Here is a 17,359-nt window from a genome sequence, read left to right as displayed (position 1 = left end):
AGTGATAGAAGCTGCTAGTGGAAGAAGGAGATGTAAGTGATTTTACTAAATCCCCACCCTTTCTCACTGAAGCTGTGCCACAGTCTTTCCTTTGGATCCAACACATACAGATCTTGTGGTCATAGACATTATCTTACTCTTTCTTTATAGACTACACAGTATAGCTAGTTGACCCTTCTCCTCTTTGTCTATAATAAAATGTTGAAGCACATGGATATTGTTTCTGCCTTAGAGTAGATAGTGGTGTGTCCACTCTTAAAAAAACTTCCTGTGGAACCAGGAGAGTCAAATAACTACCTCCCAGTCTAAAATGTACCATTCTTGAGCGAGGTGATTGAACAAGTGGTGGCTGGGCAACTTCAGAGATTCATGAATAAATCATATTGTTCAGATGCATTCAAATCTGGTTTCGGGGCTGGTTATGAAACTGAAACAGCCTTCATCACCCTGGTGGATGACATGCACTGGGAGATGGACAGAAGGAGTGTTACCCTATTATTTCTCTTGGTCCTCTCAATGGCTTTCAGTGCCATCAGTCATGGTAACCTTCTGGATCACCTTTCAGGACTGAGAGGGTTCTAGTCCTACTTCAAGTGCCGAGAGGCAGAGGAGACCCAGCTGAGCTCTGAGCAGGAGCAGGAGCAGGAGACAGAGGGGTGAGTGGTTTTTTATTTGCTTTCAGCGGAGAGGATCCAGCTGAGGATTTTGGTGGGAGAACTGGTCTGGGAGTGTGTGGAAGCGCTTGGAGTTTTTGCAGATTCCTGGCTGCTTGAGAGAGGAAAGGGCATTGTTTGACTGTGATTGACTGCAATTGAGAGGAAAAGGAAGGGGCATTGTTTTGCATGTGATTGAGTGCCTGGGTGCATTTGAATAGCTGCTGCCAGCACTCTGCTGGGGGAGGCCTCTATTTAAGGAAGCACCTTGCCAGAGGCACGAGCCTCTGGCACGAGCCGAAGGGCGAGCTAAAGGGCTCTTTGCCCGTGGCTCTTAGCCCAGGGACTCTTGGACTAGGGGCTCTGTGAGACGCCCAAGAAGAGGCAGAAAGTGAAAACCCTAGGCTCCTTGTTTTCCCCATAAAGTAATTTGACTTTGACAAGAAAAAAACACATAAATACAAAGGGATTTAAAAGGGGGATTACATTTACTTATTTTAAAAGAATTATGAAGCCAGAATGCCAGCAGGGGGTTGGGGGCTATCCAGTGTTTTGCACAGAGTGTCACATGTATGACTATCTGCCCACTGGGCAGAAGTCTTGGGTGTGTGCTCGGTGCAAGGAGCTCCTGGTTCTCAGGGAACGTGTGTGCTCCCTTGAGGCCAAGGTGGCTGACCTGGAGAAGCAGAGACAGTCAGCTAGGCGCACAGAAAAGACTCTCGGGGACTTGTTAGCTACGTCCCACTCTGGATCTGGCAGCCCCGCTGCTGTCAGGGAGCATGAGGGTCTAGGGGAAACAGGGCACCGTGCTGAGGATAAGGGGAATGTGCCCTCAGAAGGGACCTCTTCCCCAGCTGGTGAGCGGTTATCCTTTTGCACCAAGGAACCATCCCTGGGCAGGGTGGGAGGGGGGCTCTTGGTAGTGGGTGATTCGATCCTTAGGCAGGTAGACAGCTGGGTGGCGAACCCGCGTACTGACCGTATGGTGACTTGCCTGCCTGGTGCAAAGGTAGCGGACATTACGCGTGTTTTAGATAGGCTGGTAGATAGTGCTGGGGAGGAGCCAGTGGTCGTGGTGCATGTCGGCACCAACGATGTGGGGAAATGCAGTCGTGAGGTCCTGGAGGAGAAATTTAGGCTGCTGGGCAGGAAACTCAAGGCCAGGACCTCCAAGGTAGCCTTCTCAGAAGTGCTACCTGTTCCACGCGCAGGGCCGGAGAGACAGGCACAGATCAGGAGTCTCAATGCGTGGATGAGACGATGGTGTAGAGGGGAAGGGTTCAGGTTTGTTAGGCACTGGGATTCTTTTTGGAACAAGAGGGAGCTGTACAGGCGAGACGGTCTCCACTTGTCCCGAGAAGGAACCAGGCTGCTGGCGCTTAAAATCAAAAAGGTGGCAGAGCAGTTTTTAAACTGAATATTGGGGGAAAGCCGACAGGAGATGAAAAGTCTCTGGTTCGGGTTGGCTCATCTCAGAGAGATGAGGGGGTACCTGTTGCTTTTCTACAGGGAGGTGGATTGAAATTGTCCACTGAGACCATGGCTAGTGACATGGACTGCCTGACAAGGTCTCGAGATTGCAAGAGGAAGGTGGCAGGCTTAACCAGTATGGGAAATTACAGCTGTTTCTATACAAATGCTCGAAGTGTCCGAGGTAAAATCGGGGAGTTGGAGTGCTTGGTGTCAGAGGGAAAAATAGACATTGTGGGTATTTCAGAAACTTGGTGGGATGAGGAAAATCAGTGGGATACGGTGATTCCCGGTTATATATTATATCGGAAGGATAGGGGGGGAAGGGTTGGAGGTGGGGTGGCTCTGTATGTCAGAGAGGGTATAAAGTCCAGAAAGATCGAGAGGCTAAGAGAATTGGATTCGCTTCTTGAAGTTCTGTGGGTTGAAATAGGGGGGCCAAAAGGAAACTTAACACTGGGAGTTTGTTATCGCCCACCGGATCAAAAGATAGAGGAGGATTATAAAATGATGAATGAATTAAAGATAGCAGCTAGACAAAAACACTGTGTCGTAATAGGTGATTTTAACTACCCACACATTGATTGGGTCAATATGTGTTCTAGTCGAGAGAAAGAGATTGAGTTTCTAGACACTCTAAATGACTGTGCTATGGAGCAGATGGTCATGGAACCTACCAGGGGAGAGGCGATCCTTGATTTGGTCCTAAGTAACACTCAAGACCTGGTGAGAGATGTAAAAGTGATTGCACCGCTTGGGAACAGTGATCATAATGTTGTTGAGTTCAACATTTGTACAAATAGGGAATTGGCCAAAAAGACTCACACAACCACTTTTAACTTTAAAAGGGGTAATTTTTCTGATATGAGGGGACATGTGGGGAGGAAACTGAAGGGAAAAGTAGAAAGGGTCAAAACCATTGGGGAAGCTTGGAAACTGTTTAAAACTACAATTCTAGAAGCTCAAATAAAATATATTCCGCAGGTTAGGAAAGGCACAAACAGGTATAAGAAAAAGCCTACATGGTTAACAAACAAAGTAATGGAAGCTGTAAAAGGTAAAAAGGATTCCTTTAAGCGGTGGAAAGCTAGTCACAGTGAGGCTGATAAAACAGAACACAGGCTATGGCAAATAAAATGCAAGTCTGTGGTCAGGCATGCAAAAAGGGAATATGAGGAGCATATAGCAAAAAATGTAAAGACCAACAATAAAACTTTCTTCAAATACATTAGAAACAGGAAACCAGCCAGGGAGGCAGTGGGGCCCTTGGATGACCAAGGGGTAAAAGGAGTACTGAAGGATGATAGGGAAATGGCTGAGAAGCTAAATGCATTTTTTGCCTCCGTCTTCACTGTGGAAGATGAGAGGTGCTTGCCCACTCCAGAGCCGCTGAGTTCGGGAGGGGTGTTGAAAGACCTGAGTCAGATTGAGGTGACGAGAGAGGAGGTCCTAAAACTGATAAACAACTTAAAAACTGATAAATCACCAGGCCCAGATGGCATACATCCAAGAGTTCTGAAAGAACTCAATTGTGAACTTGTGGATCTCCTGACAAAAATATGTAATCTCTCCTTAAAATCAGCCTCCATTCCTGAGGACTGGAAGGTAGCTAATGTCACTCCCATCTTTAAAAAGGGTTCCAGAGGAGATCCGGGAAATTACAGGCCAGTCAGTCTGACGTCGATACCGGGTAAATTGGTGGAAACCATTATTAAGGAAAGAATTAGTAGGCACATAGATGAACAAAACCTATTGAGGCAGACTCAACATGGGTTCTGTAAGGGAAGATCTTGTCTCACTAACCTGTTAATGTTCTTTGAGGGGGTGAACAAACATGTGGACAAGGGGGATCCAATAGATATTGTTTACCTTGACTTCCAGAAAGCTTTTGATAAAGTTCCTCATCAAAGGCTCCTAAGCAAGCTCAAAAATCATGGGATAAAAGGACAAGTCCTTTTATGGATCAAAAACTGGCTAATTAATAGAAAACAGAGAGTGAGTATAAATGGGCAGTTCTCCCAGTGGAGGGGTGTAAGCAGTGGGGTACCACAGGGATCAGTACTTGGTCCACTGCTTTTTAACTTGTTCATTAATGATTTGGAGTTGGGAGTAAGCAGTGAAGTGGCTAAATTTGCGGATGATACGAAGTTGTTCAGGGTGGTGAAAACCAGTGAGGATTGTGAGGCACTCCAAAGGGATCTGTCAAAGTTGGGCGAGTGGGCGTCAACATGGCAAATGGGGTTCAATGTGGCCAAGTGCAAGGTGATGCACATTGGAGCCAAAAATCCTAACTATAAATACACGTTGATGGGGTCTGAACTGGCAGAGACAGATCAAGAGAGAGATCTTGGAGTTGTAGTAGATAACTCACTGAAAATGTCGAGACAGTGTGTGACTGCAATAAAGAAGGCCAATGCTATGCTGGGGATTATTAGGAAGGGTATTGTAAACAGATCAGCCAATATCATAATGCCGCTATATAAATCAATGGTGCGACCTCATCTGGAATACTGTGTGCAATTCTGGTCACCACACCTTAAAAAGGATATTATAGCTTTGGAAAAAGTGCAGAAAAGAGCAACTCGAATGATAAAAGGGTTGGAACACTTTCCCTATGAGGAACGGTTAAGGCGCTTAGGGCTCTTTAGCTTGGAGAAACGACGACTGAGGGGTGACATGATTGAGGTTTATAAGATTATGCATGGGAAAGAGCAGGTAGAGAAAGAGGTACTTTTCTCCCTTTCTCACAATACAAGAACCCGTGGGCACTCCATGAAATTGCTGAGCGGTCGGGTTAGAACGGATAAAAGGAAGTACTTCTTCACCCAAAGAGTGATTAACACTTGGAATTCACTGCCACAGGAAGTGGTGGCAGCTACAAGCATGGACGGCTTCAAAAGGGAATTAGATAAGCATATGGAGCAGAGGTCCATCAGTGGCTATTAGCCACAAGGTATAGATAGGGACTCTGGGGCAAGTGATGCTCTGTCATCTTGGTGCTTGGGGGGGGTCAACAGTGGGAGGGCTTCTAATGTCCTGGCCCCACTGGTGGACCTCCTGATGGCACTGGTATTTCTGGCCACTGTGGGATACAGAGTGTTGGACTGGATGGGCCTTTGGCCTGATCCAACATTGGCATCTCTTATGTTCTTATGTTCTTAAGTGTAGCTTCTACAGTGTGGTGCTGGGGTATTGCTGCTCTCCCCCTTGGCCTATGGCCTAGGAGGTTCTCCAAGGTTCCATCTTGTCCCCTATGCTCTTTAATGTCTGTGCAAGCAGGAAGGAGAGTTCCTCTGGAGATTTGGGCTGACCTGTCACCAATATGCAGATGATATTCAGCTCTGTCTTGTGCTACCAGCAGATCCCAGGGAGGCTATGGAACCTGTGAACAGATGCCTGGAGGCAGTTTTGGAATGGCTGAGGGCTAATATGGTGAAATTTAATCCTGACCAAACAGAGGTGCTACTGGTGGGGGGAAGGTCATGGAAATGGGTTATCCCCTGTTTGGGATAGGGCTGCACTAACTCCGGGTTTGTAGCTTGGAGTTCTCCTGGACCTGGGTCCCCTGTTTGATGAACAGGTGGCAGTAGTGGCCAAGGGTGCCTTTTTGTCCAGGAAGGGCCGCAGCTAGCTTACCCACTTTGGATGGTGAGCTAGCTGTGGATCTTCCTGGGCAGAAAAGAGTTTACCACTGTGGTGCATGCCCCAGTAACATTTAGATTAGATTACTGCAATGCAGTCTATGTGGGGCTACTCTTGAAGACTGTCCGAGAATGACAATTGGTACAGAATGCTGCAGTTGTTCTGAAGAAACTGCCTGATGACAGCATAAATTGACAGGGTCAACAAGTGCTTAGTGAAAGATTTTGCTCTGGGAAACATATAAGCACAGAAACGGTAAACAAGGATTTGTTTGCAGGTAAGGCACCTTGTCTTGTAAGGTAGAAGAGTACTTACCTCTACACATGACAAAGAATTGTAAACATGAAGAGGAAGCAGAACATCCAAATATGAATATGCTGCCTGACTCTCAGAAAACAGCTTGCCTTATACAATTTCTAGCAGCTCTCTATCAGATCTTGTGAGAAAAAGCCTAGTTTTGAATAACATAGGTATAGGTGTACACATTTGTACACATGTACACACACCCACAATCAATCCTCAAACAGCTTGGGGTGTGTGTTACACAATACTTCTTAAGCATTTCATCCCCATGATAACCTTGTGTCAAAAGTAGGGCTGAATGTGTGTGATTAACCCACCGTAAGCATCCATTAAAGCTCCATGACAGAATAGAGATTTGAACCTGGGTCTCCCAGATCCTGGTCTGACTTCTGAACACTGCACTGGTTCTCATTGTACAGAAGTCAGGGGGAAATGGGTCTGTTCTCTAGAAGCAAATTACATCTATGGATGGCATTAAGCTTATTTTGGAATAAAATGTTGTTAGTCTTTAAGGTGTCACAAGACTCTTGTTTATGTTCGTTGCAACAGACAAACATGGTGACCCATCTGGAATCAAAACCAAGTAAGCACTTGCAACTTACAAATAATGAGGCCACTGTGACCTAAACGTTATGAAGATTTAGACTCACTTGACTAACCAGGTTTAATTGGCCCTCTTGAGGCCAAGGTGTTAGGAGGAGAGCCCATCTAATTGAATCTCCTGTGTAGTACCATAAAAATAAGGAGTAAGGCTAATACTGGTGCCACCGGAGCCACCAAAGATATGCAGAAGCAGGAAAAAGAATAGATCAATTGGAGTCAGTATTTTCAAAAGCTTTGGGAAAAGATAGTATTCAGCAAGAAGTGGGATCCAACCAACTTTTCTACTGGCGAAAAGGATCACCTTTGACCATCCAAAAAGGCCATTCTGGGGATCATGGAATCTGCTTGGTGAAAAGTCATATGAAATGCTTTTAACAATATGAAGGACAATAGGTGAGATTAAGTAAATAAACTGGATGGATCCTATCAAAGGGGTGAATTGCAGCCGTTGTTTAAGATCTTGACATGAATGATGACAAAGGGACAAGCCAATTCTTGACTATGCACTGCAGTTGAGCAACACAATAGATATATTTGCCACTTTGATTAACGGAGACATAGGAGGAGGATGTGGAGAAAACAGAATTCCACAGCTGCAGCTGAATTCATACTGTTGGGCTTTGCTGAATCTCCGAAGCTTCATATCTTTTTCTTTGCCCTCTTTCTGTCTCTTTATGTAATCACTTTGCTTGCCAACATTCTCATTATCTTGGTTGTAAAAAATGATCCACTACTGAACACTCCCATGTACTTCTTTTTGATGAATTTGGCATTCTTGGAGATCTGCTATTTATCAGTAACCATCCCTAAGATGCTGGAAAACTTGCTAGCAGAACATAAAGTCATCTCAGTGTTTGGGTGTGCTGTGCAAATGTTCTTCTTCCTGCTTTTTGGAATTGCAGAGTGTTTTCTCCTGGCTGCCATGGCACTGGACCGGTATTTCGCCATATGTCGCCCTTTGCGCTACACAGTCATTATGAACAAGAATATCTCAGTCAAATTGGTCACTGGCACCTATGCATGTGGGATTATCGTTGGAGTGACACACACCACCGTCACATTCGGTCTCCCATTTTGTGGTGTGGTCATCAATCATTTCTTCTGTGATATCCAGCCAATGTTGGAACTGGTCTGTGGGGACACCTTCCTAAATGATGTCCGCATAATTGGAATAGCAATGATAGCGATCATGACGCCATTTCTGCTTATAATTCTATCATATGTTAGCATTGTCTTTACAATCCTTGGGATGCCATCATCAGAAAGTAGGTATAAAGCTTTTTCTACCTGCTCCTCCCACCTGGTAGTAGTTTCCTTATTTTATGGAGTAGGTAGCTGCATTTACTTAAAGCCAAAATCCAGCTATTATCCAGCAGTGGACAAGCTTTTATCCCTTTCTTACACTGTTTGACACCACTACTAAACCCTCTGATCTACAGCCTAAGAAACAACGAAATCAAAGGTGGCTTTAAGAAGCTATGGAAGAAAATCTTTCACTGATGTTAAAGATGGGGGAGGAAGGGGAAGCCAGAATTTTAAAAAGATTTGCTAGGTTTTGTAAGCTGCATGTCTTTAAACTGTTTTGAACATATTCATATTTTTCCTCATGATGAAGTATTATATTGGTCACAAAGTCAATTACAAATGGCTGCTCTGTTGACAAGCTGTAAAAGAAGCCCAGAAGTTGGCTGTGACCTTGTGGCAAATAAATAAATAAATAAATAAATAAATAAATAAATAAATAAATAAATAAATAATAATAATGAATGTATATATGAACACCAAGATCAGAGGTCCAGCAATGGTATGAGAAATCAGATATTAACACAAAATACCACACACACACAGAGTTTCTCACACTTAATCAGACATTTCCATTTCCACAGCTAAGCTGAAGAAGATAATAGCCCTGATGTGGGGGGGGGAGGTGGTTTGGTGAGACCCTTGTGCACATCATATGTGAGGTATTGGGTTTGTCTGGCTTTGTTCATCACAAGATGTGTGGGTCTCAATTAAGACTAATGCCTTCGTATGAATAAGGACCAAATCAAGATAAACTGGTATTTGGAAAGGACTTTGTGACATGGAAAAGTAATAGACCCTTTGGGTGCTGGTCGCATACTTGAAGTCTGTGAAGGACTGTTAAGTTACCTGAAAGATTTTAGCCCAGACATGGGCAGTTTAAGGACACTTCTAGAGGATGGCTGTTAAACTGTATTAGAAATGTGGTTTGGTTATTTTCTCAAGATTATGCTACAATGCCTACAAAATATAGTGTTAACTGAATATTAGCAATCCCGAGTTTAGTGATGGAGATGTAGGGGTATACAAAAACTATTTTATATTTTTGGAGTTCTGCTCCATGATATTGAACATCTGCAATAACTCCAGTCCTGGCTTCGATCCTATGAATGAGTTCAGTAAACACTGCATCATCTCTGTCATGGATTATGCTTCCTCTTTTCCTAAAACTTCTATTTTCACAAGATCAGATGTTTTAAATGGGCCCTTGGAAAATGAAAGCTTTGGCAGAAGAGGAAGCACACTCTGCAGCACACTACCTAGATCTTATAGAGATTGTTGATAGGATTCAAGCCAGTATATCTCAGATAACCTGTCTTTTAGGAATTAGAGTCATACATTATATCTTTGCTGGAATGTCAATTTGTCAATAACCATCCCGAAGTAACAAATGTGAATACAAATATCCAGTTCAATGTAATTCAATCCAGCTACTGTTCCTTCAACCACTGTCATGTACAAAAACACACAATCAACTAACATAACCCAGACACATGGCTTTTCAAATATGCTGTGCTATAACCACCACCAAATATTTGGCCACCTGTACAGTAACTTGGTTATCTTCATCTCTTAATCAAGAAATTTTCTCATCTCCAGGTATGGTCAATAGAATCTATTTGATCTGAACCACAGGTATCAAGGAATAGCATATCTTCCCTTTAAAACTGCAAACAGCAAACATAGAGCCATAGTAACATAAATGCCCTTCTATACCTAGATATTGTCAGCAGAAGAAAATATTGTGGCAATTTAATCAGAGGGTAAATGCCAATAATAAAAGTAGAAGGATGCAAATACTGTTGTTTGTTTTTTATTTAATTGCTTTCAAGGGTATGCAAATAATAATAATAATAATAATAATAATAATAATAATAATAATAATAATAATAATAATAAACTTTCAATTTATTGATCGCTCAATCCTTGCAGAGCTGCCAGCTCTGAGCGATTTACAGTTACTCATGTGTTGACACGGGACTAACAATGATGGGGGTAAGGGAGGACAACATATATTATTTTTAATCACACACACTTCGCAGTCGACAGGGAGTTTGGTCAGCTGTAAGCATCAGATGTGTTCTGGCAGCATTTTCGGCGTAGCTTGATGTTGTCAGTATTTTTCTCAGTCGCGTCGCACCACTGTCACCGTCTGGCCGGAATGGTCCATTGCAGGCTTTTCTTTGATGCTGCGTAGATCTCTCTTGGCTTTTGAGCTTACACGCGGACCTTCCGTTTGTTGGCTAACACTTCCCCACAGGGGGGTTATGTGTGCCCACCCTATCTAAGGAGTGGTACCCATTTTATCTACTCGCCGAAGCTTTCGAACTGCTGGGTGGACGGCGAGCTGGGGACATGGCTGGTATCTCAAACCAGTGCTATGTTAACTATGTTAAACACTAGTTAAACACTAGACTGTTGTCCGTTGCAAAGGAACTAGTGTTTAACATAGGAGCTATCTATAGCCATTTGGAACTTGAAATTCCTGTTATTCCTGTTATTGGATGTTGTGAATAATTACTCCAACACAGTGGTATCTTTGATAAAGACCCCGAAACAAACTTCGAAAACTCAAGCATCAGCAAAATGTCCATTCATCATTTTCATTACCCTGTAACAGTTTGAACTTTTTGCAGCAATTTCTGGTTCATTATTATATAGAGCAATCTAACCTGAATTGCCCTGGCCTGGATGGCCCAGACTAGCCTTCAGCTGAGGCGGCAGATATCTAATTGATCTTGGCCTCCCCTGCTTTCACTGCTTGCATGGTTTGTATTGTTGCAGTGTACAATGTCCATTCTGATCTGCCCTGCTCAAGAGAACAACAAAGCATTATCAGGCAACAAATTGCGCTGTATGACCATCTGACTAGCTTCCTTCAGGAGGCACCTGAACTCCGAGAATGGCTGCCATCTTTAGATCTGATTAGAATTTTATTATTGTTGTTTATGGATTGCATTGTTTTTAAAATGTTTTTAATTATCCTATGTATCTGATTAATATCTTGTGACCCACCTTGAGTCCACTTGCAGGGGAGGGTGGGATATAAATAGAATAAAATAAAATAAAAATACATATCTCACTAAATCTCAAAAGTTAAGCAGGGTCATCCTGCTTAGTGTTTGGATGGGGACCACCAAGGAAGTTTAGGGTTGCTGCACAGAGGTAGGCAATGGCAAATCACCTCTGAATGTCTATTGCCTTGAAAACTCTACGGGATTGCATTTAATTGGCTGCAACATGATGACACTTTGTACCAACAGCCTGAGCTAATAATAGCATAACAAGACCATCTCTTGCGATATCAGCAAAAGCCCCTCAAAGCTGTTCCTGGTAAGAGCATATTCAATCCCCTACAACTATCAAAAAACCCCAAAGGCCCTTCTGGACAGAAGTCCATAGCGAAATGCAGAAAATTCTGAAATCGACTTTTAAGAAAGAACCCGAAATATTACTTTTAGGTCTTAAGATGGAAGAGGTAAATGTGATTTGATTACTACTGCCAGAATGACTTATGCACAAGCCTGGAAACAAGACAGAGTGCCAGAGATTTGGGAATGGATAAAGAAAGTGCTTTTTATGGCCGAAATGGACAAATTGACAAGAAAATTAAATAACAAAGAAGATCAAGAATTTATTGAAGAATGGATTGATTTTAAAGAGTATATCGAAAATAATTGGGATGTAAAAAATAATTTACTCTGCTTTGATAATGATTAAGAACAGAATATAATAGTCTGAAAAGATGATATATTGTTACAATGTTACCTGTAAAAAATTATAATGATGAGGTTGTAAAAGATGGTAAACCAACTAAGTGTTTTGTTTAGGGGGGGGAGCATTGCGGGAGGCCAAACAAGGGGGGGGTAGGAGAAATTAGAAAAGGGTATAGGTTGAAAAGATGAAAATGTATTTTTTTGAACTTGTTGATATATCCGAATAATAAAAGTGTTTTTTAAAAAAAAAAAAAAAAAAAAAAGACCCCAAAGGCCAGGAGAAGCAGGATAAATAACCTGAGTTCCAGACAGCATTTGAGATTTTTCTTCTTCTTCCAGACTTGCCCACACCACCACAGAGAGTCCTTTTGCAATGGAGGACAGACAGGGGGTACTTTGATTCCCTGCCATGCTCTTCCCTCCTCTCTTCTCCCTCTCACTTTCAACACCTTTTGGTCCATGTCCTGCTGGTCAGATAATCAGACACCCATCTCTTCTACAGATCTTTCCTCCACTGCAGATACTAGATACTGCTTAATCTATAAGTTACCCCTGTACTTATTATTGTTGATTGTCATTGAAATTGCCTTTCCTTCTTGCTTTTAATCTATCCACTTTTTAATCAATAAAGTCAAGTCTAATGTGCAAGGGCCTCTTTCCATTTGTGGAGAATATCATCCCAACCCATATCTCTGTATCCACAGAATTAGATTAAAAAAACTGAATTGGGGTGTTTGCATGCATGCATCGAAGCTACACATTTGCATTTCCATTGTTTCCATGGTAAGAAGTATCCACCAGACCTGAAATGGTACCAGAAGGTGGTAAAAGTGGCCATCAAATTGATCTGTGTCTGGGACTTCCGGTTTTTGGCAGCTTGCAAGCAGGTGCACTCCATCTAAGTTCTGATGTGAGTGCCCTGTAAAACCTGCTGATGGGGAGGGGTCTGAGTTGATCTTGGACCCCCACGACCCCTTGGAGGGGGGTTGTAGCCTGGGGCATGTGAGATCCCTCTCCCAAGGCCTATGCCAAGGGTTTGAGGTTCCTTTGCCTTGATAGGTTCTCATGGCATGGAACCAGCGATGGCACTAACAGGCGCACACTGGGCAGAGCGTGCAAGTGATCTACAGAAAATGATCTTTCCTACCTTCTGATGAAGTGCAAGCAAAACGTGAGTCGATCCATGTCATAACAAGCAATTGCTTAAACGACAGCAGCAAAGCCACACCAAAGCCCTAAACAAGTGGAGGGGGAGGGGAATACCCGATCCCGATAAAACTGAGTTCAAAAAACGGGGGCTGAGAGGGCAACTTGAAGGAAGCAAAAATCTGATGCAGTGTGGAGCAGACTAGCAAGAAAGCAATAAAATACCAGCTTCTCAGAGACTTTTGAAAACTTTATTCTTAATGTAAAAAATGACGCAGCGAGCAGAAAAAATGGCGGCCAAAGGGAAACTAACAACAGGAACTGCCAGCTCATCATCACCGGCTATTAAACCAGAAGTAACCATAGACTTTCCTAAAATGATTGCTGCCGCTTTGCGCCCTCTGCTGGACCAGATGATCAACCTTAATGACAAGTTTGACACATTGCAAAAAGAACTCAAAGGAAACACAGCAGCAACAGAGAAGATAGTGAAGAAGCTGATTGACCATGTACTTAAAGCGGAGAAGATCTTAAAGGAACAACAGAAAGCAACAGAGGCGTCTGAGAAAGTGGAAGGCAACAAAGATGCAGAGGACGAAGAAGATAAAGACTGGGAAAGATCTGACATCATCCCGAAGAGTTTGGCAAAATCGATGGGCTCTGAAGCAGAATTAGGGGCTGTTGCCCCTAAGCCTATAAAAACTAAATGGCTTTTTGATAAAACGAAACTTAGAAGAAAGAAATAGGCAAAACAGATTAATTTTGATAGCTGGTTGTTTACTTTTAACATATAATTTTAAAAGCTAGAATGTAAACACTGCAGAAGACTATGATGGAGATTGCTTGGTTTATAACTTTATATCTTTAAGATACACTTCTTGCTACATGATATTAGGGAAGTATCAATAATTTTAAACTTATGTATAAATGATCCTTGCGACTCTTTATTTTAGGTTGTATCCACTTCCCCAACCCTGTAGATTTGTAGCTTAGAAAAGCAAAAAAAAATTAAAAATTAAAACATTGATCTGTGTCTGCACCAGAAGGTTTTCAAAAATAGGAGACTGACAATATTTTCCTTGTGAAGGAAGGATCTTCTTTTCCTCTCTGGGATCAGTTTGGATGTGGGAGAAAAAATATTTAAAACCCCTGTAGCATTGCACACAGCATCATTTCATTTCCAGTAAGAATCTAGAGGTGGCATAGGGTAGCTCTACATTAAAAACTCTATGGTAAAACCATAGAGTTTTCAGCAACTCCTTGAGCTATCTGTATTGCTTCCATTTTTACTGAAAGTTACATGGTACTGCAGCTGGTGATATATGCTCCATACCCTGCCTATAGACCTCTCAGAAGTTGCTTGGCGTTGCAAGGCAACCCTGTTTTCACAGTCATTGTTTCTATGAATCTTGAAGGAGTATTCCCTTGCTTACATTGTCAGCCTCAACACATGCAAAAAATTGGTGTTTATTCACCACATCTCTTCTGCTCAGTAGCCCCAGTCCATTACTGTTTATTTCTTCAGTGGTTTTATTATATTATCCATGAGTCACGTGAGGCAACAAAGACAGATAATACTGCTGTACTTGGAAGACATTTAGCTGATATAAATTGGAGGTTGAGTAGCAATGCCACTGCAGCTGAACATATGACTGTGGGAGTCCCAATGTAACATGCATGGGGAATTGCTGCTGAGCTGACATCATTTATGTCTGTATTCAATTCCCACGGGTTGTGACTTGATGTTCACACAGAGCTGAAGCACTTGACCTTAATTGGTGCTTTTGTTCATAAATTGTTCCAGTGTGGTATAGTAGTTAAAGAGTGGCAGACTCTTATCTGGAGAACTGAGTTTGATTCCCCCCTCCTACACATGAAGCCACTTGGGGGATCTTTCTCTAGAGGTCTCTCAGCCCTCACAGGGTGTCTATTGTGGAGAGAGGAAGGGAAGACAATTGTAAGCTGCTCTGAGACTCCTTTGCACAGTGAAATGCGGGGTATAAAAACCAACTCTTCTTCTTTTTCTTCTAATTCAGAAGAACATCTCTAGGCTGCTAAAACCATTCAAACCTAAAGGTACTTGAGAACATATAAGAAAGATTGCATATGGAATAGGAGGAAAGTCTTTTTCTCATTTCACCTCTAGACAGAGGGACAAATATGCAGGATATCTGATATCAATAAAGCTTCATAATTTTTTTTTTCAAATGTAGCATGTGAAACATATATATATATATGCATTTTGTGTTTGTGTTTCCGTGCCTGGAAGACATGGCAACCTCTGGCAACTCTTACTCGTGTGTGGAGGACATTCAGAGAAGTGGCTTGATAGCCTGCCTCTGCCTCCTGACCCTGGTATTCTTTGGAGATCTCCTATCCCAATACTCGCTAGAGTCAGCCCTGCTTAGCTTCTGAAACCTGACAAGATCAGGCTTGCCTGGGCTATCCTGGTCAGGGCTGTGAACCCAATATCTTGAGGATCATTATTCACAACAATAATGACAAATACATTTTAACTGTCTAATTCAACATGGGGTTGGATCCTATTAGGTTTCCAGCTCGTGCAATAAGGAAGACCATCTTGACCACCACAAGGTCTACGCCGAGGAAACCAACCTGAATAATACCCATGCAAGATGGGAGCTTCAGTGTGGATGGTAATTGGGAAAGTTCAACCACCAGAGCAACCATGATTCAGAAGACACAAGAGAATAATTTTTGGTCATCAAGATACTGATGGAACTATTAAGGTAAGCTTTTCTTCCTTCATGGGTACTTTGTATGAGCAATAAATTCTCCAACCATGAATTCCCTATTTTAGGGTTGGATCTAGCCAGTATTTCCACTGGTGAAAAGGGGAGGAACATGTTTGACTACCAAAAAGGGCATGCTGGAGGATAAGGGACCTGCATGGACAAAAGCCACAGGGTTTAGGGTATATAGTATGGAATATAATGGGGTGAGACTGGGTGAAAATGCTGGCTGGATTCAACTCATAGTCATATATCACCCACCCATGATTCCATGATAACATACATGCCAATCCAGCCACCTTTGACACACTTTAGGCTTCAGTAGTCTTTGCCTTATAGTATCTTTGGAATCTTTTTATTCATTGCTTGGGAGAACTAAGGAACTATCAATTCTCTATTGAGTACCAAGGCCTGAGGTATCTAGCACAAGCACTTTTTAAAAATGATAGAACAAACATTCAATCAAGAATGGTTTTCCTTTTTGTAGTGAGGCTGAAACAGGAATACAAAAGACCTCTTACTTTCAGAAGGGCTTCGTGTGACACTCAGGTCAGGAGCATAGAAGAATTTTTTTAAAAAAAAAAACACCACAAATAAATACAACACTTTAAAATGAAATATATGTATTAAATAAAAGAATAACCACACCTGAAATGCTCTGTGATTTTTTTTCCTGGTAAGTAGCCCAAAGTATTGCTTTTTTATCGTTATTATTTCTTCCATGTGAACTGCACAGAGCAAAACATATTTACAAATGTTTAAAGCTAGGAAGCAGCCAACCTCTTAAATAGTTCAAGGAATTGTGTTAAGTATCTGTTCTTGACTTCAAGTTGCCATTATATTATAAATGGGTTAAATTGCATTTGAAATAGGTGTTCTACGACCAGAAATACATGCTGTTAGTTGGCCCTAACAAGTAGCCTTGTGTTGAAGTAATTTCTTGGACATCCAGTTCTGTTCCTTACTATTAAGCTCCCCTCATACATAGCTTTTTAGCTGTGCCGGTTTCCTGATCTGCCCCATAGTCTAATGGGGTGGCCATAGAGGATCCCTCTTTTCTTTTTCACTAGCAAAAGAGGCAGCTGGATCCTGCACATCATGGATTGGAGCCATAGTAAAGGTAAAGGTAAAGGTTCCCTTGCTCGAAAGCCAGTCGAGTCCGACTCTAGGGTTGCGGTGCTCATCTCCGTTTTAAAGCCGAAGAGCCAGCACTGTCCAAAGATGTTTCCGTGGTCATGTGGCTGGCATGACTAAACACCAAGGCGCACGGAACGCTGTTACCTTCCCACTGAAGTCGTACCTATTTATCTACTTGCAATTTCTTGCTTTTGAACTGCTAGGTTGGCAGGAGCTGGAACTAGAGACGGGAGCTCACTCCGACATGCAGTAACTTGGTTCTCGAACTGCTGAACTACTGACCTTCCACAGCCTGCAGTTCAGCGTCTTAATCACTTGAGCCACCACAGCTCCATAGTACTAGCAAAAAAAGGAGTTAACTTTCTCCCTCTCTTTCACAGACACACAGATATACACATTCACCATTTTCTTGTTGGAAATAACTCCCCAGACTGTTTTACACCCTGGAAGGGAAAACAAACAAACAAACAAAAACCCTCCCTACTGAAGCATAAAGCATTCTGGAGAAGGAAGGAATGTGTATTCGGATATTCATGGACCAAAAATATACACCTGAAATTTGCTCTTTCAGGTCAACCTGAAACTTCTGAAATTCTGGCAGTAACAGAAATGAATCTTCTGGACTTTCAGGAGG

General features: G+C 42.3%; 1 pseudogene; it reads left to right on the top strand.

The window, feature by feature from the left end:
- Positions 1-7,239: 7,239 nt before the first annotated feature.
- On the top strand, positions 7,240-8,171 carry LOC107113508 (annotated as a pseudogene).
- The last annotated feature ends 9,188 nt before the right edge of the window (positions 8,172-17,359 follow it).

Source organism: Gekko japonicus, unplaced genomic scaffold (genome assembly GCF_001447785.1).
Source record: "Gekko japonicus isolate JY-2015 unplaced genomic scaffold, Gekko_japonicus_V1.1 scaffold2193, whole genome shotgun sequence".
Lineage (NCBI taxonomy): Eukaryota > Metazoa > Chordata > Lepidosauria > Squamata > Gekkonidae > Gekko > Gekko japonicus.
This window is presented reverse-complemented; position numbering and strand designations above follow the sequence as displayed.